Source organism: Cervus elaphus, chromosome 28 (genome assembly GCF_910594005.1).
Source record: "Cervus elaphus chromosome 28, mCerEla1.1, whole genome shotgun sequence".
Taxonomy (NCBI): Eukaryota; Metazoa; Chordata; class Mammalia; order Artiodactyla; family Cervidae; genus Cervus; species Cervus elaphus.
In genome coordinates this window covers 57,049,581-57,075,074 of record NC_057842.1, presented here as the reverse complement: position 1 = coordinate 57,075,074, position 25,494 = coordinate 57,049,581, and the positions used below count along the sequence as shown (strand labels likewise).

The window sequence follows — 25,494 nt, the reverse complement described above, 5'->3', positions numbered from 1 at the left end:
ACATATTGAACAATGCATATGGTAGATATCCATTATTAGTTTCAATGCATATTAGTATGATTTGAGATGAACAGGTCATAGTAATCAAAATGATCCTACAGTGGAGTAGAGTATAAAGGATGGGAAGACAAGTTAAATAAAAATCAGATATATTCATTAGGAATTACAAAATATGTGGCATAATTTATTTAGCTTGTAAATACACTGTTTATCAAAGCCTTAGCCATCCGGCAAAATGAATTATTTCTTTCCTTCTACCCCTAAATGCCTTTAAAGTCATTAAAAAGAATAATGCAACACTAGAGAATAGGCCTAGAAATAGAAAACAGAAATAGAGAAAATCACAAACAAGAGAATCTATGAACCAGCAATCTAAATCCTAATGAGAGAGGAAAACCATAAGAATAGATTCAAATAAAAGCTACAGTTGTAATATAATATTAACCTCCAAACAAAATGTAATTAAGTATAGAAGCAAGACCCAGTTCCATAAATAGCTATCCATAATCATATACAATTGGCATGCCATTATTTTCTATTAGAAAAAATGAGTAAATGAGAATAAAATGCAATATTAAATGTCTGATAGAATTGAGCTCCTAATTAAGTCTTCAACTGAATTAAGTAAGCATCTCCCTTTCACTTCTTCTTTATGTTTCATGTATAGCCTGTTTAAAATGCTTGGCATAATTGCAGTCAAAATAGATGTATTTTTGCCTTTACTAAACATGAGGTTTGTTATGAAATGAAGAACCCACCATAGCCACATTACTGGATCCTTAAATTGCTCATGCAAGCAAGAAAAATCTATGGCCTCTTAAGTTGGAAAAATAATTATACTTTTGTGATCTTTTCTTTGTCTAGCACATAGTTTATAACTTATGGTGCATCAAAAATAATGTTTTGCATGCATTCAAGCATAAGCAGTTGTTTAACCTACTGAATAGTATTGTAGGATCTTCACTAACATTCCCTATATTAATAAATTTTAAAGACATGTCTAAATCCTTCACCATTTTTAAAGGGTAGCTTTTTCCTCCAAATTGGTCACATATCATTGGACTGGTATACTTTGGCCTTTTTTAATAAGCTTGAAATCTCTATATTTCAGCTCCCAGAAAGTAGCAATTTTGTGGTTGAGGGAACACAAAATAGGATATGTAGCCTTTCACCTTTAAGTTTTACATTTAAATCCAGTGTACATTGTCAGTAACCAAGTATTATTGCATCTCATGACCATTCTAGAACTGCTACAAAAGATTTAGTTGCCTCAAGTTCATTTCTAGTGAACATGCTGTTTTCATTACTTCAAACTGAAACCATGTCTGTCTGATAGTCTCAGCTGCATCTGCAATTAAGTGGGTCAAAAAATAACCAACACGCTGAGTCTTAGTTGTGTGTGGAAGTTCTAGTTCATTTGAGAAGCTTCACTCTTTTCTATGTTTTCCAATAACTCTAGAAACAAGATATTTTAACTCATAATTTTCCATTGACAAATTTTTAAAAGTTAGAAGTTGATTAAGCTATTAAACATTAAAGAAAGCTATGGTTTACCTTTATTAAAAAATACTTGGGACTTCTGGTTCTGGTCATGGTGAAGTAGCTGGTATTATTTTTATTATAGGAGTCTCATTTTTCTATCATAAACAATTATAAATACTGACAATATATATGAAACAATCTTTTTCAGGTGTTAGTAAACAGCAGAGAGTGACGACTCTTGAGAAAAGAACAGCACATTAACTAAGCTTCACATTTACCTTGACTTTCTCTCAGAAACCACTTTCCACGTTATGTAAGGGAAACAGAGTGTAAACTGAGGGCAACTGCGTTACTGGATGAGGAAGCAGAGATTGTTATCCCCATTCTCTAAAGGGAGATGACTTGTAGGACAAGATAGAAAAGAAGGGATCCACAAACACAAAATATCAAAATTCTGCACAGAAACTTCTAACAAATCCTTGGCTAACTGATAAATTACACATAGACAAGGCGAGATTCTGGTAGGCATACAGAGCTGAAGAGAGTTGTAAACCGCTGGGGAGATACTTTTCCAGCGCAGCCAGAGTGGAATGCCCTTGATGACCAATTCAGGCATTGACTTGGGACTCCTAAAGGGCAAGTCCTAGAGTCAGGACTATCCCTAAGAAGCAGTTCAGTTCAGTTCAGTCACTCAGTCATGTCCGACTCTTGGTGACCCCATGAACCACAGCACACCAAGTTTCCCTGTGCCTCACCAACTCCTGGAGTCCACCCAAACTCATGTCCATTGAGTCAGTGATGCCATCAAACCATCTCATCCTCTGTCATCCCCTTCTCCTGCTGCCCTCGATCTTTCCCAGCATCAGGGTCTTTTAAAATGAGTCAGCTCTTTGCATCAGGTGGCCAAAGCACTGGAGTTTCAGCTTCAACCTCAGTCCTTCCAAAGAGTACCCAGGACTGATTTCCTTTAGGATGGACTGGTTGGATCTCCTTGCAGTCCAAGGGACTCTCAAGAGTCTTCAACACCACAGTTCAAAAGCATCAATTCTTCGGTGCTCAGTTTTCTTTATAGCCCAACTCTTACATTCATACAAGACCACTGGAAAAACTATAGCCTTGACTAGACAGACCTGTGTTGACAAAGTAATGTCTCTGCTTTTTAATATGCTGTCTTGGTTGGTCATAACTTTCCTTCCAAGGAATAAGTGTCTTTTAATTTCATGGCTGCAATCACCATCTGCAGTGATTTTGGAGCCCAAAAAATTAAGTCTGCCACTGTTTCCACTGTTTCACCATTTATTTGCCATGAAGTGATGGGACCAGATGCCATGATCTTAGTTTTCTGAATGTTGAGCTTTAAGCCAACTTTTTCACTCTCCTCTTTCACTTTCATCAAGAGGCTGTTTAGTTCTTCTTCACTTTCTGCCATAAGGGTGGTGTCATCTGCATATCTGAGGTTATTGATTGCATAGGGACCTGGATGTTAGGTCCATGAATCAAGGCAAATTGGAAGTGGTCAAACAGGAGATGGCAAGAATGAACATCGTCATTCTAGGAATCAGAGAACTAAGATGGACTGGAATGGGTGAATTTAACTCAGATGATCATTATATTTACTACTGTGGGCAGGAATCCCTTAGAAGAAATGGAGTAGCCACCATAGTCAACAAAAGAGTCCAAAATGCAGTACTTGGATGAAATCTCAAAAATGACAGAATGATCTCTATTCGTTTCCAAGGTAAACCAATATCATGGTAATCCAAGTCTATGCTCCAAACAGTAAGAAGCAGTACCAAGTTAAAATAGACCTATCTCAGAAGCCTGCCAATGCAGGAGATGCAAGTTTGATCCTTGGACCAGTAAAATCCCCTGAAGAAGCAAATGGCAGCTCACTCCGTTATTCTTGCCTGGAGAAGCTCATGGACAGAGGAGCCTGGTGTGTTTCAGTCCAGGGGATCACAAAGAGTTGTATATGACTTAGCAACTAAATAACAACAGTCCCCAAAGAAGCTTGAAACTATGGCTTGAGATGATTTAACTGCATATTGGAAAATGAAATAACCTTCATTACAGGAATGTAACATAATCTAGAATCTCAGCAATGGCTCGCATCCAATGTAGATACAGATGCCTGCTGATGCTGCCACTAAGTCGCTTCAGTCGTGTCCGACTCTGTGCGACCCCTTAGACGGCAGCCCACCAGGCTCCTCTGTCCCTGGGCTTCTCCAGGCAAGAACACTGGAGTGCGTTGCCATTTCCTTCTCCAACGCATGCATGTATCCTGTCGCCTCAGTCGTGTCCGACTCTGTGCGACCCTATGGACAGGAGCCCGCCAGGCTCCTCCATCCACAGGATTCTCCAGGCAAGGATACTGGAGTGGGCTGCTGTTTCCTTCTACAACAGATGCACTAGGCATGTGAATAAGAAAGAAATAGCTAATAGATATTCAAGAGATAGAATAGTCTGTAATTACAGACCCAGAGAGGAACCTGACATCAATGTTAATCCACAAAATTTAAAATATAGTTAAATCCTAAATTAAATATTAAGGAAAACAGAGAAAATGTGAACACAATGGACTAATAGAAGGAGTAATTACACAGGGTATTAGACTCATTGAAAAGAATTGAAGGACACTTTAGGACTGAAATACACTATGTGAAATTAAGGACTCACTTGATAGCTCTTGATTTTCATCAAAGGTGTCACTATAATTCAATGGGGGAAGGAAAGTACTTTAAATAAATAGAGCTGTAGTAAGTGGATATCTATAAGACAAACAATGAACCTTGACTCTTATTTCACTTCACAAATAAGAATTAATTTGAAATGGATCAAAAATCCTAAATGTGAAAGTTAAAACAATAAACTTCTGTAATCAAACATATGAAAATATCTTCATACTTTGGAGAATGCAAAAATCTATTACTAATATCCAAACTACTAACAATGAAAGGAAAATATATAAATTTAACTTTATAAAAATGTGAAGTTCTGCACATTTAAGATAACATTAAAATTGAGAATTCCAGACAGAAACTAGTCGAAGATATTTGCAATACACATATCTGATAAAAAGCATTCATAAATATCTCCTACCAATCAATTTGAAAAAGACAAATAACTTTTTTTTTTAATGGACAGGAGACTTAGACTTGAAAAAAAAATCGAAAGTATAAAACAATATCTGAATGGTCAATCAGATTTTTCCTCAACATAATTTATCACCAGGGAAGTGGGAATAAATTTATAAATTAGAATTAATTTACAACTAAAACATGCTTTCTAGATCAGGTCAACTGACTGAACTGCCAATATTAAAGGTTGACAATGATGTAGAGATTCTAAAACTCTCCTATATAACTGGTAGGAACTTGAAAATTATAAGCAATTTGCAAAGTGTTTGATAGTTTTTTTAACAAATTGGCATAGTAATTCTATATATTACTAGCCATATACCCAAGAAAGTTAACTATATTTGTCCAGTTCAGGGCCAGTTTGTTCACAATAGGCCACTACTGAAAGTAATCTGGCTAAAACACAAAAACAGGAGAATGGATGAGTAAACTGCGAAACAGTCATTCAGTGGAATACTACTCAGAGATAAGATTGAAATATTTCTACACATAACAGCATGGGTAACCCATAAAAAGACTTTAAAAAAAAAAATTAGCCAGGTAACAGGGGCTTCCCAGGTGGGCGCTAGTGGTAAAGAATCCACCTGCCAATGCAGGTAGACTTAAGAGACCTGGTTTGATCCCTGGGTCGGGAAGATGCCCTAGAGAAGTAATGGTAACTCACTCCAGTATTCTTGTCTGGAGAATGCCACGGACAGAGGAGCCTGGCAGGCTGCAGTCCATAGGGCTGTACAGAGTGGGACACAACTGAAGCGAATTAGCATGCACAGGTAACAAGAATATTTAGTGATTTAATTTTTTTTAAGGTTAAGAAATAAGGTAGGGTAAAGTTGATTTATGAGATAGAAACCATAGAACTGATTACCTCTCAGAAGGGAAAGAGGAAGGGAGGTGGTTGACACAAGGGGCTGTTCCAGGGTGATGGACATATTACCACACTGAAGTGTGGGTATATGAATGTATATGCATATAAAAATTCATTAACCTATGTGCTTAAATTTGTACAATTCAGTGTATGTCAATGTCAATTTTTTAAAAATTCCTGGATGGTATAACAGTTGCTTAAAAACTGTAAGAAAAATCTGATCTGTGAATTCAAATATGTGTGTGCATGTGTGTTAAGTCACATCAGTCAAGTCCAACTCTTTGTGACTTCATGGACTGTAGGCCAGCAGGCTCTTCTGTCCATGGAATTCTCCAGGCAAGGATACTGGAGTTGGTTGCCATGCCCTCCACCAGGGGATCTTTCCAACCCAGGGATGGAACTCCAGTCTTTTATATCTCCTGCATTGGCAGGTAGGTTCTTTACCACTATTGCCACCTGAGAAGCCTGAATTCAAATGCAGGTGAATTTAAAGTATCCAATGTAAGTAATCATGACAAGGAAAAAAAAAGAATGGAAAAACAGCAAAGTGAGAGACACGTGGGACACTGTTACATGATCTTATGTATTCTTAATTGGAGTTCCTGGAGGGCAGCTCCAGGAATTTATGTATGTGACATACACTGAATGTATGTATGTGAATGTAGAATGAATGTGTGTGACAAAATGAGAAGATACTGACTACTGAAAACAAACTGGATTTTGATACTTTATGGGGTCTATAATACATGAAGGAATAAAATATATGAAAAAAATGAATAAAGATGAGCATGATAGATCAAACAGAGCTCTTCCAAGGGACATCACCAGATGGTCAACACTGAAATCAGATTGATTATATTCTTTGCAGCCAAAGATGAAGAATCTCTATACATTCAGCAAAACAAGACCAGGAGCTGACTGTGGCTCAGATCATGAACTCCTTATTGCCAAATTCATACTTAAATTGAAGAAAGTAGGGAAAACCACTAGACCATTCAGGTATCACCTAAATCAAATCTCTAACAATTATAGAGTGGAAGTGAGAAATAGATTTAAGGGAATAGATCTGATAGAGTGCCTGATGAACTATGGATGGAGGTTCATGACATTGAACAGGAGACAGGGAGCAAGACATCCCCAAGAAAAGGAATGCAAAAATGTAAAATGGTTGTCTGAGGAGGCCTTACAAATAGCTGTGAAAAGAAAGGAAGCTAAAGTCAAAGGAGAAAAGGAAAGATATACCACTTGAAAGTAGAGTTCCAAAGAATAGCAGGGTCAGATAAGAAAGCCTTCCTCAGTGATCAGTGCAAAGAAATAGAGGGAAACAACAGAATGGGAAAGACTAGAGATCTCTTTAAGAAAATTAGAGATACCAAGGGAACATTTCATGCAAAGATGGGCACAATAAAGGACAGAAATGGTATGGACCTAACAGAAGCAGAAGCTATTAAGAAGAGGTGACAAGAATACCCAGAAAAACTGTACAAAAATGATCTTCATGACCCAGATAATCACAATGATATTATCACTCATCTAGAGCCAGACATCCTGGAAGGTGAAGTCAAGAGGGCCTTAGGAAGCATCTCTATGAACAAAGCTAGTGGAGGGGATGGAATTCCAGTTGAGCTATTTAAATCCTAAAAGATGATGCTGTGAAAGTGCTGCACTCAATATGCTAGCAAATTTGGAAAACTCAGCAGTGGCCACAGGACTGGAAAAGGTCAGTTTTCATTCCAATCCCAAAGAAAGGCAATGCCAAAGAATGCTCAAACTACTACACAATTACACTCATATCTCATGCTACTAAAGTAATGCTCAAAATTCTCCAAGTCAGGCTTCAACAATACATGAACCATGAACTTCCAGATGTTCAGGCTGGTTTTAGAAAAGGCAAGGAACCAGAGGTCAAATTGCCAACATCCACTGGACCATCATAAAAGCCAGAGAATTAAAGAAAAATATCTATTTCTGCATTACTGACTATGCTAAAGCCTTTGATTGTGTGAATCACAAGAAACTGTGGAAAATTCTTCAGGAGATGGGAATACCAGACCAACTGACCTGCCTCCTGAGAAACCTGTATGCAGGTCAGGAAGCAACAGTTAGAACCTGACATGGAACAACAGACTGGTTCCAAGTAAGAAAAGGAGTACGTCAAGGCTGTATATTGTCATCCTGCTTATTTAACTTATATGCAGATTACATCATGAGAAACGCTGGGCTGGATGAAGCACAAGCTGGAATCAAGACTGTCGGGAGAAATATCAATAACTTCAGATATGCAGAGGACACCACCCTTATGGGAGAAAGCAAAGAAGAACTAAAGAGCTTCTTGATTGAAGGCAGGAGGAGAAGGGGACAACAGAGGATGAGATGGTGGGATGGCATCACTGACTCAATGGACATGAGTTTGAGGAAATTCCAAGAGTTGGTGATGGAGAGGGAGGCCTGCCATGCTGCAGTCCATGGAGTCACAAAGGGTCGGACACGGCTCAGCAACTGAACTGAACTGAAGGGTTTTTGCAGTTTGGGGGATATGGCAAAATAACAATATATAAACAGTAATAAGTTAAGAATATATGTGGCAATGTAGAGTAACCAATAAAAAATAAAACTAAAGTGTGTCACAGAAAAACTTCTAGAAGAGATAAAATAGATTAATGTGTATTTCTACAATGCAAAAGAAATCAGTAATGGATGTATAAAGGGACAGTAATACAATTTGGTACAGAGAGAAAGTCAAATGATAGAGCTAAACCCACTATATCAAAAACTGCCATAAGCAATGCTTGTGAAATTCTAACTTAGGAGCAAAGCCTACTTACAAAGTATAGCCCTGTGTTAAATACTCAAAAGTCCAAAATCTATAAATTAAAAAAAATTAAACACATTTTAAAATTTAGTGTTCATTCACATATTTAAGTATATGCCATGTTCAATTTACCGTGTTCAGTTCAGTTCAGTCACTCAGTCATGTCCGACTCTTTGTGACCCCATGGATTGCAGCATGCCAGGCTTCTCTGTCCATCACCAACTTGCGGAACTTACTCAAATTCATGTTCATTGAGTTGGTGATGCCATCCAAGCATCTCATCCTCTGTTGTCCCCTTCTCCTCCTGCCCTCAATCTTTCCCAGCATCAGGGTCTTTTCAAATGAGTCAGTTCTTCGCATCAGGTGGCCAAAGTATTGGAGTTTCAACTTCAGCATCAGTCCTTCCAATGAATATCCAGGACTGATTTCCTTTAGCATGGACTGGTTGGATCTCCTTGCAGTCCAAGGGCCTCTCAAGAGTCTTCTCCAACACCACAGCTCAAAAGCATAAATTCTTCAGCATTCAGCTTTCTTTATAGTCCAACTCTCATATCCATACGTGACTATTGGAAAAAGCATATCTTTGTCTAGACAGACCTTTATTGACAAAGTAATGTCTCTGCTTTTTAATATGCTGTCTTGGTTGGTCATAACTTTCCTTCCAAGGAATAAGCGTCTTTTAATTTCATGGCTGCAGTCACCATCTGCAGTGATTTTGGAACCCCCCAAAATAAAGTCTGCCACTGTTTCCACTGTTTCACCATCTATTTGCCATGAAGTGATGGGACCAGATGCCATGATCTTAGTTTTCTGAATGTTGAGCTTTAAGCCAACTTTTTCACTCTCCTCTTTCACTTTCATCAAGAGGCTCTTTAGTTCTTCTTTGCTTTCTGCCATAAGGGTGGTGTCATCTGCATATCTGAGGTTATTGATATTTCTTCTGGCAATCTTTTTTCCACCTGATACTTTATCCAGCCCAGCATTTCTCATGATGTACTCTGCATATAAGTTAAACATGCAGGGTGACAATATAGTTGTGACATACTCCTTTCCCTGTTTGGAACCAGTCTTTTTCTATATCCAGTTGTAACTGTTGCTTCCTGACCTGCACACAGATTTCTCAAGAGGCAGGTCAGATTGTCTGGTATTCCCATCCCTTTAAGAATTTTCCAGAGTTTCAATCAAGTTTGAATCAAGGCAAATTGGAAGTGGTGAAACAGGAGATGGCAACAGTGAACATAGACATTTTAGGAATCAGCAAACTAAAATGGACTGGAATGGGTGAATTTAACTCAGATGACCATTATATCTACTACTGTGGTCAAGAATCCCTTAGAAGAAATGGAGTAGCCACAGGAGTCAACAAAAGAGTCAGAATGCAGTACTTGGTGCAATCTCAAAAACTGCAGAATGATCTTTGTTCGTTTCCAAGGCAAACCATTGAATATCACAGTGGTCCTAGTCTATGCCTCAACCAGTAATGCTGAGGAAGCTGAAGTTGAACAGCTCTATGAAGACCTACAAGACCTTCTAGAACTAACATCCAAAAAAGAGGTCCTTTTCATTATAGAGGGCTGGAATCCAAAAGTAGGAAGTAAAGAGATATCTGGAGTGACAGGCACATTATGCCTTGGAGTACAGAATGAAGCAGGGCAAAGGCTAATAGACTTTTGCCTAGAGAACGCACTTGTCCTAGCAAACATCTTCTTCCAACAATACAACAGACTTTACATGTGGACATCACCAGATGGTCAATACTGAAATCAGATTGATTATATTATTTGCAGCCAAAGATGGTCTATATGGTCAGCAAAAACAAGACCAAGAGTTGACTGTGGCTCAGATCATGAACTCCTTATTGCCAAATTCAGACTGAAATTGAAGGAAGTAGGGAAAACCACTAGACCACTCAGGTATGACCTAGATCAAATCCCTTACGATTACAGTGGAAGTGACAAATAGATCCAAGGGATTAGATCTCATAGAGAGAGTCCCTGAAGAACTTTGAATGGAGTTTTGTGAGTATTGTACAGGAGGCAATGATCAAGACCATCCGCAGGAAAAAGCAATGCAAAAAGGCAAAATGGTTGTCTGAGGAGGCCTTACAAATAGCTGAGAAAAGAAGAGAAGCGAAAGGCAAAGGAGAAAAGGAAAGATGTATGTATTTGAATGCAGAGTTCCAAAGAATAGCAAGGAGAGATAAGAAAGCCATCCTCAGTGATCAGTGCAAAGGAATAGAAGAAAACAATAGAATGAGAAAGCCTAGAGATCTCTTCAAGAAAATTAGAGATACCAAGGGAACATTTCATGCAAAGATGGGCACAATAAAGGACAGAAATGATATGGACCTAACAGAAGCAGAAGATATTAAGAAAAGGTGGCAAGAATATACAGAACAACTATACAAAAAAGATCTTCAAGACCCTGATAATCACGATGGTGTTATCACCAACCTAGACCAGACATCCTGGAATGTGAAGTCAAGTGGGCCTTAGGAAGCATCAGTACGAACAAAGCTAGTGGAGGTGATGGAATTCCAGTTGAGCTATTTCAAATCCTAAAAGATGATGCTGGTGAAAGTGCTGCACTCAATATGCCAGCAAATTTGGAAAACTCAGCCATGGCCACAGGACTGGAAAAGGACAGTTTTCATTTCAATCCCAAAGAATGGCAATGCCAAGGAATCTTCAAACTACTGCACAATTGCACTCATCTCACACGCTAGTAAAGTAATGCTCAAAATTCTCCAGGCCAGGTTTCAACAGTGTGTGAACCATGAACTTCCAGATGTTCAAGCTGGTTTTACAGAAGGCAGAGGAACCAGAGATCAGATTGACAACATCCACTGGATCACCGAAAAAGCAAGAGAGTTCTTAAAAAATATGTACATGCTTTATTGACTATGCCAAAGCCTTTGATTGTGTGGACCACAACAAACTCTGGAAACAAACTCTGGAAATTTACTGTGTAAGTTTGCTATATTATTATTTTTATATATATATATATTTTGTTTTTTTCATACATTGATATGAATCAGCCATAGATTTACACGTATTCCCCATCCCAATCCCCCCTCCCACCTCCCTTTTGAATAATGAGTAAGTAGGAATTCTGACTGATATCACAGGAAATACAGTTAGTGATAGAGGATAAATATAATATCAGTTTGTGCCCTTGTGTGAAGAATATTCTGTATTCTTCAGCTTCTCCTTTAACATTTTTATCATAGTTCAATAATTTCAGTAAGTAAGCATTTGTGTGGGCTTTCCTGGTAGCTTAGTGGTAAAGAATCCTCCTGCAATGCAGGTGACGCAAGAGATGTGGGTTCAATCTCTGGGTCAGGAAGATCCCCTGGAGAAGGAAATGGCAACCCACTCTACTATTCCTGCCTGGGAAATCCCATGGACAGGAGTCTGGCAGGCTACAGTCCATGGGATTGCAAGAGTTGGACACAACCTAGCAACTCAACCACCACCACCAGCACTAAGCATTTGTGTATCAGTGTATCAGTGTATCTGTGTGAGAATTTTGCTGCTGATTAAGTGACATAAACCATGCTTAGTGTGGTACTCCAGAAAGATGGTGTCTTAATGTGAAAGTGATATAAATCAGGATTCAAGGGTACAAACAAAACTGTAGGGTATCGATTAATGTGGATTTTCAGCCAATGGCGATGTTAGAGTAAACCTATGAAACACATTTAAAAAGTCTTCCACATTCCTTAAGCAAGATGACCTTCACTCTTCAGTCAGTTTAGGTACCCTTCTAGGGCTTGACAATTCTGTAAATCTTTGTGAATTTCTCTTCCTGATTCCTTTATATTTTAGGATGGCAGTTATTTTTCAAATCAATACCAAGGTACAAATTTGCAAATTTTTATAATTATACTTATAATTGCTGTAGAACAGACAATACTTAATTATTAGAGTGTGAATACAATGATTTTTTTGTCAGTATAGAGATACAAAGATAATTGAAAGATAACACAAGAAAATGCAAAAAAATATATAAAATAAGAAAAGCAGAACTTTGCAATGTTTAAAGACAAATGCTTTTTGAGCTTCTAAAATATGAATAGCTTGGTAAAATATGAATAGCTTGGTAAAACATGAACAGCTTCTAATCTGATAGTACATTACTTCTCATTGCCTCAGCAAAATTATTTTTGAATTTACAAAGACTTTGCCACCATCCTATTCATGGGAAATCTACCACAGTTCTGCAAATCACTCAAATTTTGCAGGAAATTATAATGCTGAAAATGATCACATAAGGCTCCATTTTAGCTTCAGCCTAGTTCTGTTCTTGGATGTCAGAATATGTTGCAGGTGTTTAATCCTGAAATGACTCCACAAAATTTGGTTCTCATTACACATGAAGTAGTCGTTACCTTTCTAAAGTAATCAGTTTCATATCAATTGTAAGTTTATACTTTATGTACTCTCTATAGTTATAATATGTTAAAACATTCATGTTTCTAATTATTTAAAAGTCAATATTTTTTATATTTGTTGTTACATGTAAATAGTTAAAAACTATGAGTATATCCTTATTCTAAATATATCTGCCTTGAGATTGAACATATCATGATTTGCTAGAGATAAAGTGGGATAGGCAGTCTGAAAGTAAGAAAAAAATCTATTTAATGGAGTTATGCACAAAAGGATGAATGATGGACTTGGAAAATAAGACACACATTTTTTGCAAGTAACAGCTACTCTTACTGGCAATGGCTTTACATACAATTTTGGAATTATCTTAGAAAGATCAGGGGTTTTTTTTTTTTTCATTTCTCAGTAACTATTTTATAAAAAGTTAAAACATTTTAAAGATATCATTTGTGAGCATGTACTTTTGAATTGTGTTCAGCTAAGGCAAAGGTAATTTTTAAGATATTAGAAGAATACCTACAAATGCTGCAGTAGTCCACTAACTTCACAGAATGAACAAATTATCCTACTAGGGCACTAAGATAAAATTAACAATTAGATGTTGGCCTTTAATATATCGGAAGACATTGACAATATATTTATTTTGTGTGCAACAGTTGACTCACCAAATATTAATGTCATAATTATTATAAAAGTTTTGGAGAAACTGTATGTCTTAAATTTAAATCAGAAACTAAAGTTTGTTATAATTATGCATATTCTTATGTGCATTCCAAGTCACTTTAGTCCTGTCCGACTCTTTGTGACCCTATGGACTATGGCCTGCCAGGCTCCTCTGTCCAAAGGGATTCTCCAGGCAAGAATACTCTGGGGGACCTTCCAGACCAAGGGACTGAGCCATGTCTGCTGTGGCTCCTGCATTGCCGGAGGATTCTTCACCACTCAGACACCCATATTCTTATGTAGATTATTACTTAACCACCATAGCAAGATTTCTGTTCTTACAATCTAGAGTCAAAATTATGCTAAATTTCCCATAAGTAAAGTCAAGCATAGAAGAGCTTCTTCTCACTCTGTCTGACAGGTCCAACTTGATGCTGAAAGCATAGAACTATAAGGAAACTAATGGAATAACATTTTCCAATAACTCCTGCTGCTAGGTTGGTATTATTAGGAACAGAGCTATTTTAATAGTCCTACCTCTAGTGATTCTTGCATATTCATTTCTGAAATTATTTGAATTAATCAACCATATGAAATCAATATACCTGGGCTGGTTTCTCACAATTTCCAACATATTCACCTCTGCTTATATGATATATTTTCAACCATTTGAAGTATTGTTTTTCAGGAAGAAATCCTGGCACTGATCTTAGCTCAAAACCAGAGTCAAGCTGACAAAGCCATGGAAATAAGTTCCTGAGATCACGTGGACAACAGGAAATATCTGACTTTTAAAAGAATGATACCAGTATAGCATAGTTCTAAGGGCTTTCCTCGTGGCTCAGTGGTAAATAAACTGCCTGCAGTGCAGGAGACATGGGTTCAATCCCTGGGTTGGGAAGATCCCCTGGAGAAGGGCGATGCAACCCACTCCAGTACGCTTGCCTGGAGAATTCCATGGACAGAGGAGCTTGGTGGGCTACACAATTGAAGTGACTAAGAGCGGCAGTATATTTCTAGAGGAGACAGGCATTGTCGTTAAACAGACCTTCATTTTGTTCTTAGCTGTGCTAGTTTATATAAATTTGAGATTTGTGCTAGTTTCGTAACAGCCCTAATTCTTCATTTTCTCAACATTAAAATGAGTTTATGAATTTAGCAAGGATCTAAATATAGCAAATTGTGAAAGCCACTCAGTCATGTCCGATTCTTTTCGAACCCATTGAGGTAGCCCGCCTGGCTCTTCTGTCTGGGACTCTCCAGGCAAGAATCCTGGAGTGGGTTGCCATGCCCTCCTCCAGGGGATCTTCCCGACCCAGGGATTGAACCCATGGCTGTTACACCTCCTATATTGGCAGGTGGGTGCTTTACCACTACTGCCACCGGGGAAGCCCCTAGATATAGCGAGGGTGATGTGATGTTGCAATTACCAATATCAAATAAAGCACAGTAGTACTTGACTAACAAAATGGATATTTTGTAATAGTCAAGAATGAGTCAAACAGCAGGCCTTAGGAGTTCTAGGAACAAAACTTTAGAAAGACATTAATGATGAATCAAGGAAATGCTCTGTGATATATCTAGGAATAAGTTGTTGCACATCACTTTTCTCTCTAATCCTGCTTTTTATTTTCTCTGTAGATAGCCTTTTCTGCTTCAGTTATGTAAGTAGATTTATATCACTTTCATTCTAGCATTAACAACAGTACCATAAATAATCCACAAAACAATTTTACAGTCAATACTAATATTCATGATGTAATTATGAAATCATAGTATGAATACTGTAGAATAAGATAAATAATATTATAATTGCATTAATCTTGTTAGGAACAAATTTCTAAATGTAACTGGAGAAAAATACAAATATAAAAACAAAGTATAGGCTTATAATTTGGGGAATTTTAATATTTGAGTTGGATATTTTAATGTAAACTCATGACACTTATAAAATATACTTTATATTTCTGGCTATTGAAAGGGCCAAAAAGTTTGGCCCAACAATGAACATAATTATGCTCAGAAAACTTGGTTTCTAAATATTGCTCTATGTGGATCACAACAAACTGTGGAAAATTAAAGAGATGGCAATACCAGACCACCTGACCTGCCTCCTGAGAAACCTGTATGCAGGTCAGGAAGCAGCAATTAGAAACAGACATGGAACAACGGACTGCTTCCAAATTGGGAAAGGAGTACATCAAGGCTGTATATTGTCACCCTGCTTATTTGACTTATATGCAGAATACATCATGTGAAATGCTGGATGAATCACAAGCTGGAGTTAAGAATGCCAGGAGAAATACCAACAACCTCAGATATGCAGATGATACCACTCTAATGGCAGAAAGTAAAGAGGAACTAAAGAATCTCTTGATGAAAGAGAAGAGTGAAAAAGCTGGCTTAAAACTCATGGCATCCAGTCCCATCACTTCATGGCAAATAGATGGGGAAGAAATGGAAACAATGACAGACTTTATTTTCTTGGGGTCCAAAATCACTGTGGATGGTGACTACCATCATAAAATCAAAAAACACTTGCTCCTTAGAAGAAAAGCTATGATGAACCTAGACAGAATATTAAAAAGCAGAGAGATCACTTTGCTGACAAAGTTCTGTATAGCCAAAGCTATGGTTTTTCCAGTAGTCATGTACAAGTGTGAGAGAGTCGTATCATAAAGAAGGCTGAGTGTTGAAGAATTGATGCTTTTGAATCATGGTGCTGGATAAGACTCTTTTGAGAGTTCCTTGGACAGCAAGGTGATCAAACCAGTCAATCCTAAAGGAAATCAATCCTGAATATTCATTGGAAGGACTGATGCTGAAGTTGAAGCTCCAATAGTTTGGCCACCTGATATGAAGAGCTGACTCACTAGAAAGACCTTGAGGCTGGGAAAGATGGCGGGCAGGAGGAGAAGGGGACAACAGAGGATGAGATGGTTGGATGGCATCACCAGCTCAATGGACATGAGTTTGAGCAAACTCTTGGAAATAGTGGAGGACAGAGACGCCCGGCATGCTGCAGTTCATGTGGTTGCAAAGTGTTGGACATGCCTCAGTGAGTGAACAACAAACAAAGAATCAGGGCTCACTGGGGACGCAGTTGATTCTGATACCATGAAGGACCATGTGGAGGTCCTGGTCACAAGGCCTTTGTGTCCCCCATTTCTTTGCTTATAGGAAACAGCCTTCATGATCTTCCCTAAGTTCCAACCAGAAGATTCATGTGGCTGTTAATTAGTAAAGGGAGGGGATGGGACCAAAGAAAAACAGTCAAGAGCAGCTTTGGGGTGAGGTCCTGTTTCCCCCTTAAAGGATATACACAATATCTTTGAGCTATTTTGCAGAAACTGAAACTCCCTCCAGGTGGGAGAAGTTAAGGATTAACAATGGTATGCCACCCACAAGTCAGTAGACTCAGGCCAGTTGGACCGGAAGGTTGATGTTGTTGACTCCTACCTACCCCACCACCAACCCATCAGAAGAAAGTCCACGAGCTGATCACACCCTCTTTGGACAATTACTATCTTTGTCACTATCTTTCCCAAGGTGGGATACATGGTCCTGAGGGCACTGGCTTGCTGTTCCCCTCCTTTGCCAGGCAAAGCAATAAAGCTATTCTTTTTTACTTCACGCAAAACTCTATCAGATTCAATTTAGCACCAGTGTACAGAGGAGCTGAGCTTTTGCCACCAATTACAGGAGTGATGAAAATAAAGTCAAAGATGAGCTTACAAGATATATTATAGTGCCAGATATATAGGATATATTTAAAATATGTTCCTTTAAAATTTCTCCATTCATTTTTGGTATTTTAAAGGAATGTAAGGGCCAGCTAGAAAGGACTCCCTGTGGTCAACTATATAACAGTTCAAGTATAAGAGATTAAAAAAGAAAAGGAAAGAATGAAGAAAGGGAGAAAGAGAGGGATGGAGGGAGGGATACAGGAAGAAAAGGGGAAAGAAAGGAAAAGCCATGATCTTCAAAAGAAGAAAATAAGAATAAATGCATAAGCAAAACTAAAATAGAACAAATTAGATTGTCTACCACAGGAGGTGATAACAGTACCAACTTTTTATTTGAAAAAAATTGGTAATTAAAGAAAAACAAGATATTTAGTCTTTTTTAAAGGAGGAAATAGAGTGAATTTACATGTGATGTGAGAAATTTCTTTTTTACAGAAGAATATCAGCTGACAATTTTTTAAATAAACATTTTTCAATCCTTAATGAAATATTGATAACTGATTCAGGCAAGAGTTATCTATGCTTGCTAAAATTATTCAGTGTTCTTGCACTGAATAATTAAAATTATTTATATTATTGCTAAAAGTAATACCTTATAATATTAATGGTTATAGAGAATTAATGATAAAATTATTGCTAAAATTATTCAATGTTTTTATGAAATATATTTTTAATTAATTGATGGATTCATTTGCAGAACATTTTGTTTGAGGTTTTTTGTCTATTCATGAGAGATATTGAATTGTGGGGTTTTGGTATCAAGTTATGCTGGACTCACAAAAAGTGTTTGAAATAATTCTACTTTTGAATTTATGAAAGTGGTTATTTAAGCCTGGCATTTTTTTATTTATTAGTTTCAATGTTTCTACCTGGAGTTTATCTGGAGGGCTATTTTAATTAGGCTCAATTGCAATAGGACTAACTAGATTTTCTATTCTATCAATTTTATAAAACTTTTTTCTAGGATTTCCATTTAAATTTTCATATTTATTTACATAAAAGCTGTTCATAATATTCTAAATTTTGATAACATATTCCCACAATATCTCTGTGAAATAAGCGACAGGCTTACTGGCTTAAAAAGCACATTGTTTTTTGTGCACTGAATTTTTTTGTCCAGAAAACTACATAAATTAATTAATTGTATTAGTTTAAATGTAGATTTTTTTGGATTTTCTATGTGAAAGTGTTGTTCACAAAATATCAAAAGCTTTGTTTTTGCCTTTCTAATCTTACACAAACTACCACACAATTGCACTCATCTCACACACTAATAAAGTAATGCTCAAAATTCTCCAAGCCAGGCTTCAACAATACATGAACCGAGAACTTCCAGATGTTTAAGCTGGTTTTAGAAAAGGTAGAGGAACCAGAGATCAAATTGCCAACATCTGCTGGATCATCAAAAAAGCAAGAGTTCCAGAAAAATATCTATTTCTGCTTTATTGACTATTCCAAAGCCTTCGACTGTGTGGATCACAATAAACTGTGGGAAATTCTGAAAGAGAGGAATATCAGACCACCTGACCTGCCTCTTGAGAAACCTGTATGCAGGTCAGGAAGCAAAAGTTAGAACTGGACATGGACCAACAGACTGGTTCCAAATAGGAAAAGGAGTATGTCAAGGCTGTATATTGTCACCCTGCTTATTTAATTTATATGCAGAGTACATCATTAAGAAACGCTGGACTGGAAGAAGCACAAGCTGGAATCAAGATTGTTGGGAGAAATATCAATAACCTCAGATATGCAGATGACACCACCCTTATGGCAGAAAGTGAAGAGGAACTAAAAAGCCTCTTGATGAAAGCAAAAGAGGAGAGTGAAAAAGTTGGCTTTTTCAGAAACATTCAGAAACAACATTCAGAAAACTAAGATCATGGCATCTGGTCCCATCACCTCATGGGAAATAGATGGGGAGATAGTGGAAACAGTGTCAGACTTTATTATTTTGAACTTCAAAATCATGGCAGATGGTGATTGCAGCCATGAAATTAAAAGATGCTTACTCCCTGGAAGGAAAGTTATGACCAACCTAGATAGCATATTAAAAAGCAGAGACATTACTTTGCCAACAAAGGTCCGTCTACTCAAAGATACGGTTTTTCCAGTAGTCATGTATGGATGTGAGAGTTGGACTATGAAGAAAGCTGAGCGCCGAAAAATTGATGCTTTTGAACTATGGTGTTGAAGAAGACTCTTGAGAGTCCCTTGGACTGCAAGGAGATCCAAGCAGTCCATCCTAAAGGAGATCAGTCCTGGGTGTTCATTGGAAGGACTAATGCTGAAGCTGAAACTCCAGTACTTTGGCCACCTCATGCAAAGAGCTGACTCATTGGAAAAGACCCTGATGCTGGGAGGGATTGGGGGCAGGAGGAGAAGGGGACGACAGAGGAGGAGATGGCTGGATGGCATCACCGACTCGATGGACAGGGGTTTTAACTCCGTGAGTTGGTGATGGACAGGGAGGCCTGGCGTGGTGCGATTCATGGGGTCGCAAAGAGTTGGACACGACTGAGTGACTGAACTGAACTGAATCTTACACATCAGTTTGCTTGTTTGTTTATTTATTTACTTATCTTGGCTTTGTTCTTTATGCTCATCAACTTGGCACAGGTCTTATAGTCTCAGTCCTGCAATGCAGGAGACCTGGGTTTGATTCTTGGTCTGGGAAGATCCCCTGGAGAAGGGATAGGTTACCCACTCCAGTATTCTTCGGCTTTCCTTGTGGCTCAGCTGGTAAAGAATCCGTCCACAAGGCAGGAGACCTGAGTTCGATCCTTAGGTTGGGAAGATCTCCTGGAGAACAGAAAGGATACCCACTCCAGTCTTCCAGCCTGGAGAATTCAGGGCCTGGGAAGAAAGGGTCCGACAGGACTGAGAGACTTTTGCTGTCAGTCTTCCCAGGAAGCTCAGTGGTAAAGAAACTGCCTGCCAATGCAGGAGATGTGGATTTGATCCCTGGGTTGGAAAGACCCCCTGGAGAAGTGTTAGTCGCTAAGTTGTGTCCCACTCTTTGAGACCCCATAGACCGTAGCCTGCCAGGGAGTTTTCAGAAGATCCCCTGGAAAAGGGAACGGCAACACACTCCAGTACTCTTACCTGGAAATTCCATGGGCAGACTGGTCCAAGAATTTAGCAGGCTATGGTCCATGGGGTGCAAAGAGTCGGACATGACTTAGCAATCAACAAGAAGCTGTAATTGGAAAGATCACTCATGCTTTTACAGTCAGATATGTTAAACTGGGTGAATTTTCTGAACTCACTGGGTCCTCTTAGATGTCTGGAGCCTCAGCTATGCCTTGGGGCTCATTCTGCTTTGCTGCACATCGTCTGTCATCAGTTCAGACTTGCTTGGACATGCCCATAAGGATAAGGTGGAAGTCTAACAGAAAGAGAGAGGGTGGAATTTGAAAGACCTCTTGAGACCAACTTAGAATTTACATCCCATCATTTCCCACCATATTTTATTAGTTAAGAAAATTACAAGACAAGACCTAATTCAAGGGATGTTGAAATAGATTCAGCCTCTCTCTTTAGAGTAGCTGCAAAGTCACTTTGCAAAAAGCAGTGATAGAGGGGAAAAAATGAGGATAGAAACCATTTTGCATTTAATCTATCATGCTCTTATTTTCTTTTCATTACCTTTACTAGTTTAATATTTTCACTTTTTGAAAAAAAAATTAATGTTGATATTTTGTGCTTTTTTTTATCTTGGTCAACTTTTTTAGGTTTGTTTTTATTTTTTTCCAGTTCGTACTCTTTTTTAAAAATAAAGCTAAATTTGGCCATGCTGAATGTTTTTCTATTTTTATTTTCTATTTCATTTATTATTTTCTTCTTTCCACTTTTTGGGAAACTTATCTGTTCTAACACTTTACAGAAATTCTTAAATAATTGAATTTTAAATGTTCTATTTTTCTTTATATACGCATTTCAAAACATTTTCTATTTTGTGATGTCATCTCTTATTTGACAAACAAGCTCTTTGAGTCCTTGTATTTCTAAATATTTGGAAAATCTCAGTACATTTTTAATACATTTTTATTATTGATTTATATATAAGTCTGTTCTTATCAACAATGATCTCTGCACATTTTCAATCCTTTGAAATTTGTTGGAATTTTTTCCCCAACATATAATCAGTTTTTCCTGTTTTCATGAGCATTTGAAAATTATGGGAAGTCAATCATTGTTGGATTCAGTCTTCTGTGTATAACATTAGGTTAAATTTATTGATCATTATAATATTCTATACTCATATGGATTTTTTTTCTGGTTTCATTCATCCTGAAACGTGTATGTTGCAATTTTCACCATGTTTGTGAACTTGCTTATTTCTCTTTTTCAGTTCCATCTGTTTTATTTTAAATTATTAGACAGAGGTCATTTTGAATAAGAACTGTATATTGGGAAGTTATTAATAATTTTGTTAGGGATGATAATGTCATATTTATATAGGAAAACATTCTTATTCTTAGAAGATGCATGGTGAATCAATTAGGGAAAAAGACATTTGACATCTGAAATGTATTATCAAGTGTTTAGGAAATAAATTCTGTTTTTCATACATGTGTATAATTTTACAGTAAAATTAACAATTAATAACCTAGATATTAGGTATATGGGCATTACAGTATAATTCTTTCATTATTTTTATATTTTAAATTTTCATACTTAAAAAGTTGGTGAAAAATCCAGGAATTTTCTAAACTGCTTTCCTAACTTGCTTTTCAGAGATCTCATCATGCTGACTAGAGAAAAAAAATTCTTACATTAGGATGAGTGTGAGTTCCTTTTTGTGGGTTTATATCAGCACTCCAGTAGTGCTTTAAGTTAATCTTTTGTTTAAAATCTTGCCTAATATATTACAGAGTAATCATCCAATCCATGTATCACTGTACTATCAAAGCCTCAGAAAGAGGAAATTTGGGCTGTCATAACTCGTTAATGAGATTGGTTTTAAGCTTCTTTTCTGTTTTAACTTTGTCCTCTTCTTATTTCCTCAGCATCTTCATCTCAGATTTATCAGAAGAGACTATCTGATTGAATCAGTCCAATTGATGAATTGTTCCTATTTGGAGAAAGAGTCTTCCCTATTCAATCAGATGCACTTAGGTTGGAGGGTAGGCGTATGCTCTGTGTTTCAAATGGCAAAGCCACAGATGTTGGTCAGAGGTAGTTTTAGCAGAGATTGTGTGCTGGAATAGTGATCACCATCTTCAAAACATCTTTTCAACACAAGCATTGTCAAATTCATTAGCAAATGGAGCCAGTGCTCACTTGGAAAAGCAAAAAGTTTATGTCTGCATGTGAATGAATTCAACTACCATTATATTAAATACTAGGAATTTTTTACATTATCTTATATGTGCCATAATCAGCTTTCTGGAATAAGAGGCTGCCCTGAATAAATTACTTTATTAGTATGATGAAATGATTTAAGATTTTCATCAAGGTAAAACAAAATGTTTAAATAAAATAGCCAACTTGAATTTAAAATAGTAATACAACCTGTTCTATAATCAGATCCACCAATTTGCCACAGGAAGCTCCTTGAATCTATGTAATGAAAGGGAAAATAGATTTACATTTATGGCTACTCTTCTACAGAAATGTGAGTCAAAGGAATTTTCTGTTTTTGAAGAGAGTTCCTATGGATGCACTCAGGTTAGACACACCTATCTCATAGAGATACTTTATTAAATTTTGTTGAATTCAATTTAGCAAACATGTATCTATTACAGATTAAGAATCCCAAATTTGATGATATCTTTTTTTCAAAAAGGCAATACTCTCATAAATTATTTTATGATTATAAAGTGAAAGTGAAAGCCACTCAGTCTTGTCCAACTCTTTGCAACCCCATGGACTGTAAACCCAGTCCATGGAATTCTCCCAGCCAGAACACTGAAGTAGGTAGCCTTTCCTTTCTTCTCCAGGGGATCTTCCCAACTCAGGAATCTAACCCAGGTTTCCCACATTGCAGGCGGATTCCTTACCAGCTGAGCCACAAGAGAAGCCTAAGAATACAGGAGTGGGTAGCCTATCCCTTCTCCAGCAGATCTTCCCCACCCAGGAATCAAGCTGTGGTCTCCTGCATTGCAGGAGGATTCTTTACCAACTAAGCTATCAGGGGAGCCCCTTTTAACATTACTGTGTGAACAATGCTCTAAATGTATGACGCATTGATGTATGAAATATAAACTATGTGAAAGAGTAGCTCTGAGCAAGGAATTTTCCCAGACATGGCAAATGGATAACTTTGGATAAATGGAGGGAAAAAAGGAAGCACAAGCAGGATGGAAATATTTCATAAATTGTAATTAAAGATTAGTGTACTAAAGACAATAGTCTAAAACCCTTTTATAATTTTATGACAAATCTTGGCAGAAGGATAAGGAAAACATATCCTCTCCACAATGATTTTTAGAGAGGATATTGTTGTGCTTCGTAGAATCAGGACTGGAAAATTATGCTGAACAAGTCAGATGAATTTGAAAAAGATGTTTCCTTTCTTTGCTAATCTAACTGAATATTTAATGATTCAGGCAAGATGTATGTGTCATTTTTGTGATTCACTATGACCTATTTTCACAAATGCCATCCAAATACTAACACAAACACAAAGACAAGCAATGAATTGTTTGCTATCTCTTGGCAATAGTACAGTAAATGGCTTTACTAAATTATATGTTCATTGTTTTTCAAACATTGTAATTAAAGTCTAACAAAAACCCTATTAAATAATATTTTTTCATTAAAAATACCACATTTTGTAGGAGTCTTTAAAGTACTAAGAGTACTTTTGATTATTTTTCCTATGAATCTCTCAGTACCCTGAAAATTCCTTTCTATGGGAAATTAAAAGTTCATATTAAGTAGTAAAATGTTTAATTTATAGTTATAGCTCATGCATTTAAAATAGTTCTTAATTTTTCTCCTTTTATCTCTTCAGAATGTTCACAGTTTTTAAACCATCCTACACATTTTTAATCTATCAAATGTATCTAGTGGTATCTTTTTTATAGAGTGTCATATGAATTGAATGAGATAGCTGAACAGATGTAAATGAGTAAAACAGTTAATCCATTGGAGTTCTTACATTCATCTAAATAAAAATCTAACAACAAAGTACATAGAGAGTACTTTTTTTTAAAACACTCTTTATACTATGCCAAAAAGAATACCTCAAAGATATCTATTTTATCTCCAATTAAACTATTATTTATCAACAAATATTCAATGTTTAGAATGTGAGCATTTAAATGCCAAGTTTTCTGCGATTCAAAGTATACCTAAGTTCTGTGTTGTGACTTGACAATGGGAACTGGCCTATAAGAATTCTAGACCAACTGAGAAATAAATATAGGTTCAGAAATGATTAAGATATTAGCTTCTTTTATGGATTGGAGAATGAGATAGGTCACTACTGCTACCATAGGGAGGAAGCAGAGCTTAAAAGAGCTAGAGGAAAGGTGGAATTTTTTATCCATACTCCCCTGGGACAACAGAGATTATCAGGAGAAAATTTTTTTTACATGGACCAAGAAAATAACTTAGAAAATAGAAAGAACATGGCCTCCAACATCATGCTACATATTTCCAGTTGTGAGATAAGATATATATGTATATTTTCAGTGATCAAGAAAACATTTATACTAAAAAGGATGTTAATGAGTGTTCTCTGAGTCTTGAAAATGCATGATTCTTTTACATGCCTGTGATAATTCTACTGTGATCTTTTGTTTCATACCAATACTAATGTTTTCATCAAATTTCAGTCTCTGTTTTAATAGATCACTGATTCTGAAGCTCTAAAAGTCTATTGTTTAAAATGAATCTAAGCAGAGGGTAAGGAGGAGGGGAGAGATAAATTAGGAGGTTCGGGTTGACATATATATTATATTTATCCTATACATAAAATAGGTAGCTAATAAGGATCTACTGTATACCACAAGGAACTCACCTCATATACTCTGTAATGACTTATACAGAAAAGGAATCTAAGAAAGAGTGGATACATCAATTCAGTTCAGTTCAGTCGCTCAGTCGTGTCCAGCTCTTTGCGACCCCATGAACCGCACCATGCCAGGCCTCCCTGTCCATCACCAACTCCCGGAGTCCACCCAAACCCATGTCCATTGAGTTGGTGATGCCATCCAACCATCTCATCCTCTGTCGTTCCCTTCTCCTCCTGCCCGCAATCTTTCCCAGCATCAGGGTCTTTTCAAATGAGTCAGCTTTTCGCATCAAGTAGCCAAAGTATTCGAGTTTCAGCTTCAGCATCAGTCCTTCCAACGAACACCCAGGACTGATCTCCTTTAGGATGGACTGCTTGGATCTCCTTGCAGTCCAAGGGACTCTCAAGAGTCTTCTCCAACACCACAGTTCAAAA

At 37.1% G+C, this 25,494-nt stretch overlaps 1 long non-coding RNA gene across 1 annotated transcript in view; it reads right to left on the bottom strand.

Annotated features, from left to right (window-relative positions):
* Window positions 1–20,253: 20,253 nt before the first annotated feature.
* Window positions 20,254–25,494, bottom strand: part of LOC122685559 — a 45,363-nt gene continuing 40,122 nt past the window's right edge. The window contains exon 4 of the long non-coding RNA XR_006338444.1: window positions 20,254–20,481. This is a non-coding gene — a long non-coding RNA (uncharacterized LOC122685559). The remainder of the gene's footprint in view (window positions 20,482–25,494) is intronic.